The sequence below is a fragment of the Prionailurus viverrinus genome, chromosome A2, assembly GCF_022837055.1.
Source record: "Prionailurus viverrinus isolate Anna chromosome A2, UM_Priviv_1.0, whole genome shotgun sequence".
Taxonomy (NCBI): Eukaryota; Metazoa; Chordata; class Mammalia; order Carnivora; family Felidae; genus Prionailurus; species Prionailurus viverrinus.
Window position 1 is genome coordinate 168158978 of NC_062562.1, and position 5159 is coordinate 168164136.

Below are 5159 nucleotides of genomic sequence, written 5' to 3' on the forward strand. Positions count from 1 at the left end.
GGTCCCACGAACCCTACCCCGAAGGTCTGTATCACTACCATGCTCCGGAAAAGCCGATGGACAGCTCGCGACGTCTTTGCTGTCTCTGGGAAAATCATCCTTAATGAAAGCGAAGCAAGGCTCGCAGAAAAGTGCAAGATGACGCAGGTGCTGAAAGCGATCCCGGCACCCCTCCCCCGCCCCGCCCGGGCACCACACGCCTCAACCCCGAGGGCTGAGGTCATTTCTCTTCTCGTCATCACTGGATTCGCCCAGGCTCGGCCAAACCTCTGATTTCCTAGAGCCACCCGGCCCTGAGCGGATGTGCCCGAGGGCGTCACTGTCAGACGAGACGCAGAAGCAGTGCGCGAGCAGCGTGGGCTTCCTGGGGAGCGCGCCCTGTGCTTACCGCGTGCGGGAAAGCAGGTTCCTGTGTTCAGGGCATAGAGCCCGCTTATTTAACGCCTCAGAAATACGACGTGATTATTTGAGATTTATTTTAGCCTCGCCCTCAGCCTTGGGATTCGTGAGGGAAGTGCCTTTCAATCGGGCCCCGGACCAGCAGGTGGAATCCATCGAATGCTCATTAGCACCCTTGCACTTTTGACTCACGTGGCCGATGAGCTTGCTAGAGCGCTCTGTTTTCTAGATCAGGTTTAACGGCCGACAGAGCCTGCTTTTCTACTTGGGCACCTGCGGGGCCGACACTGGGAGACCAGGCTGCGGAGCCCTCCCCCTGCGGCAGAGGCCAGGCCTGGGGAGGGCTGGGGACACCGGGCCTGCCCTGGCCCCACTGTCCCCAGAGGCGGCCCTGCCTCACACACCCTGTAAATCCGCCCAGAACCGTGCCGGAGAAAATCCCAGGAGACAGCCTGGGCGTTGGGAGGCGGGCTTGCTGTCTCCTCTCCCGCGTGTGCCAGTGGATCCGCGCACTCCGGTCCTGTGGCCCCAGCTCTGTGTTCCCGCGGGGGAGTCTGTGAGCCCGGCTGCGGGAGGGGGAGCCCCGGAGCTGCTCCCCTGGGGTGCGATTCACGACACCCCCCGAGTGAGCCCGGTCCCTGCCCCTGCCCCTGCCCCTGCCCGGCCGAGTCACCGCGGTGCCAGGGCCGCCCCACCGAGCGCCTGGGAACCATCTAGCCAAATAGCAGCGGCCACTCGTCGCGAGGAGACGTGTGTGTTTGGCAGCCATCTCGGGTGAGAGTCCGTGGTGGGTCATCCCCCCACTGCCCCACCAGAGGACGGGGGCCTGGAGGGACCGTGTCGGGAGCGAGGCCATTGACAGATCTGATGGTGGTCAGAGGGTCTCCGGTCCCCACGTGGTGCCTGGATCCTAGGGGGCCCTGCGGGGCCTGTGGTCCCCGCTCACCCTCCCTTCGACCACTCGGAAGGCTCCGGGGTCTCAGGGGCACCACGTGTGCCCACCAGGCCGGGGACTGTCCTCGGGAAACGCCTGGCCAGCCCGAGGGCTCCCAGCCTGCTGGGCGGGAAAATACAGCACTTTGTCACCTGTGAGTGTGGGGCCTGGTACAAGCAAAATCGTGTCACACCGCCTGTGATTAGGGGGCAGCTGGCACTGGAGAGTGAGTAACATTTATGAGTAAATATAATTTATTTCTGTTCTCTGATTATGAAGGTCACAGTGGTTTAACCCTGTCGGGAAGGCCTCAGACGCATTATCTGCTCAAAGAGAACTGGGAAGGAAAACACTGGCGGTCATTAAAAGTGAATTACTTTGTTTTTTGAAGATAGAAGGCCTCCAGGGCCTCGCAGGTGGGGCATTTCCATGGGCGCCTGGCCGGACACACAGGGACCCTCCAGTCCACCTGCAAAGCGGGGGGGGGGGGGGGGGGGGGTCAGAGAGAAAAGCTCACAGGCGGCCGCCAGAGATCCGGGCAGGTTGTGAGCTCCTCTGGCGGCTTCTTGGAAACTCTCTGGATTTTTCCAGCAGTTTTGAAAGCTGCCAAGAGTGAACCATGGGGCATTTCCGGGGTTTTCTTTACCTGTGAAATCGAGGAAAGGATTTCTGAGAGCTACAAAATCAGCCTATATCTCTGGTTTCAAATTTAGCAGAAGACTTGTGTTTTTTGGTGCACTGGCCCTGTTTTCAGGTGAAATGTTTGGCCAGGGATGATGATTTTCCAGTCGCTCCTGACTCTGTGAACCATGCCCCCCAACCCTTGGGCTCTTGGGGCACTTCCTAGTCGGGAATCACTTACTTGAGCTCCACGCAGACATGCTAACGCCTCTAAGGGAAACGTGGACCCTGGACGTGGGTGCCGCATCGCACGCGGGACGGAGGGTTGGTGGGTGGTGTTAATTGTGCTGAATGGGGGGAAAAAACCAACTCAACTTATGGGCCCTTTTCATGTGTTCACATCTCCGCTGGGTACCATAGGGGTTTGAAAAGAACCCAAATTACGGGGCGCCTGGGTGGCTCAGTCGGTTGAGCGTCCGACTTCGGCTCAGGTCACGATCTCAGGGTTCGTGGCTTCGAGCCCCACGTCCGGCTCTGTGCAGACAGCTCGGAGCCTGGAGCCCGCTTCGGATTCTGTGCCTCCCTCTCTCTCTGCCCCTCCCCTGATCATGCTCATGCTCTGTCTCTGTCTTTCAAAAATAAATAAATGTTAAAAAAATTCTACAAACCCAAATTCATAGAGGTAGAGGCACCCAAGGGCTGAGGGAGGGGACAGAGCTTGGGGGTTGATGGAAGAGTCTGGGGCGGACAGTGCTGACGGGTGAGTGGATTTCATGTCCTGAAGCGCTCACTGCGAATGGCTACAATGACGCATCTGGCTATGAACGTTTTGCCACAAGACAAATAACCCAAACACACACCTGCGGCAGAGTCGTTTCCCAGTGCTCGCTCGCCCGCCTCGTCCTCCGGGGTAGAAGCCCCATCTTCAGCTAGGCCCAAGGCCACCTGGAAATGCGGATTTCCCCGTTGTCAGTGAGGCTCGCTGTGGCCGTGGGCGGAGCCTGCCAGGTGAGCAGAAGTGAAAGTGCCGGGTTCTGACCTCGTCGGAAGGATACACGCTCATTTGCCCTGTGCCCTTGGCCCCGTTCGCTGGGTTGTGGAGCCCAAGCCCCATCTTGAACGGTGGAGGAAAGGCCGCGGGATTAGGATGAGCCGCGGGGTAACAGGCCCAGGTCGGCGGTGATGGCGGGGCCCCCAGCGGAGGCCGGAGTCGGGGCGGGGTGACGCCAGGCACAGATGTCCCCCGACGGGCAAGCCCGGGAGGGCAGCGAGTGGCGCGGGCGGGCTGGTGTGGGGGGGCTGCTTCCTTGGTGACCAGCCACTCGTCTGCGCTGCCGTGGTGCCGTTCCTCATGGCCACTCTGTGACGCGGCCACCGCTATCCTGCTTGCCAAAGGAGGACCTGGGGGCTCAGAGAGGTTACGTCACTTGCCCGAGGCCACCCAGTCGGTGTGTGCCTGTGTGCCGGGACCAGGATGTCACCCACACCTCCAACGCCAGCCCTGTCTGCGGAGAGCCCCCTCTCGGCCACATGCGCCCCCTCCTCCTCCCCCCTCCCCCCTCCCCCCCCCACAACACCCCTCCCCAGACTCGCCTGACCTACAGCTGCTCCGGCAGGCCCTGCGAGTGTGTCCTGTGTGCCACAGGGCGCTGAAGACCTTGGGGCAGAGAGGTGCATATGGGGGGCAGGGGGTATTCTTCTTGGTTTAATGATCCCAGAGCCGGCATGTGGTGCCTGGCATGCTATAAATGTTGTCGTCCAACCCCAAGTGCCCTGTGAGATGAGAACTGAGAGGGCCCTTACTTTACAGCGGGGGGCACTTCGGCCCAGGGCGGGAGGAACTCGCCCCAGCCATACTCTAGGTGAGGCAGGACACAGGCCCCGGTGGCGGGGCTCTGGGATCCCCACCCTTCTCCGTGGCCCCGCTGCTCTGGGCTCAGCGACTCCCCGTGGGGGGATGGGCTTGCCTCCCATCCAGGAGAATGGGTGGTAAGGACAGTGCCGGTGACGCGAGTCTAGCTGGGACGACAGCTAGACGTGTGCAGACGTGTGGACGCAGACACACTGGGGGAAGGGGATGCTGCGCGATGCCTAGCAGGTGCAGAGGGGGCCCGTGGTCACTGACTGTGTGGTGAGGGTGGCGTCCCAGGGCCCCACTCTCAGTGGCACATGAGCCCAGGCCTGGCATAGGGTCGCTGCTCCAGAGCTCCCTCCTCCAGAGATCTCCCCACACCTCTAAAACTGACCACGAATCTTTCATGTGGAAAGTTTGTTTTTCTCTTCTATTTTCTGGAGTGGTATTAAATGTGTGAATTAGGGGCGCCCGGGGGGCTCCATCGGTGAAGCGTCCGACTTCGGCTCAGGCCATGATCTCTTGGTTCGTGGGTTCGAGCCCCGCATCGGGCTCTGTGCTGATAGCTCGGAGCCTGGAGCCTGCTTCGGATTCTGTGTCTCTCTCTGTCTCTCGAAAATAAATGTTAAAAAAAATTAAATATGCGAATTATTAAAATTAAGACATTATGTACCTGAAGCTCATACAGTATTCTGTCAATCATATCTCCATAGAAGAACAGAAAGAAACCCCACGTTATCCATTTCTCTCCCCAAAGTCCTGTCTGCACCAGCCACACGGCTCTCTGTTCTGTGTTGTGCGGTCTTTACTCGAGCAGAAGGGCTAAGGAGACTGTGCGTCAGAAGGTGAGCATGTGATGGGTCGGTGTCCCGCACGATTCCTGAAGGCCTCTGGTCCTTCCTTCCTGGCCTCTGAAAGGGAGACAGCCGGCTTCCTCACCGCCCCATCAGCGCCGGCACGGTCCCCGTCTGGGATGACGTCCCAAGGGACGGCCACCGTCCGGAGGACTGTGCTCCGTGCTCTAGACCGGCCTTGGCCTTACTTTACAATGATGTACCAGCTCGGGTATGACCTCATGTCTTCACGCCCCTTTCGGCTGCGCCGTGTGTGTTCCCACGGTTTCCTACTGGTCCTCTCTTCCCGCTACAGCGTCACTCCAGGCGGATGGAGGTTCGGGGCTGGCTTGTGCGCCAGGGCACCTCAGTGCCTGGAGCGGCGTCTGGCGGCTCGGAGGTTTCTGGAAAGTCTGGTTGCATGAAGCACCGAGGTGGCTATTGTTATCGAGTTTGTGGACAGAAAGGCCGCAGTGTCACACAGGCACCTAATCCGGGGGCTCTGGTGACACCCCTTGGA

General features: G+C 60.0%; 1 long non-coding RNA gene across 1 annotated transcript; it reads right to left on the reverse strand.

The window, feature by feature from the left end:
• Window positions 1-1837: 1837 nt before the first annotated feature.
• On the reverse strand, window positions 1838-2894 carry LOC125152605 (uncharacterized). The gene is made up of 3 exons (XR_007147245.1): window positions 2815-2894; window positions 2196-2301; window positions 1838-1979 (listed from the first exon to the last, which is right to left on the reverse strand). It is a non-coding gene; the product is annotated as an uncharacterized LOC125152605 (long non-coding RNA).
• Between the last annotated feature and the right edge of the window lie 2265 nt (window positions 2895-5159).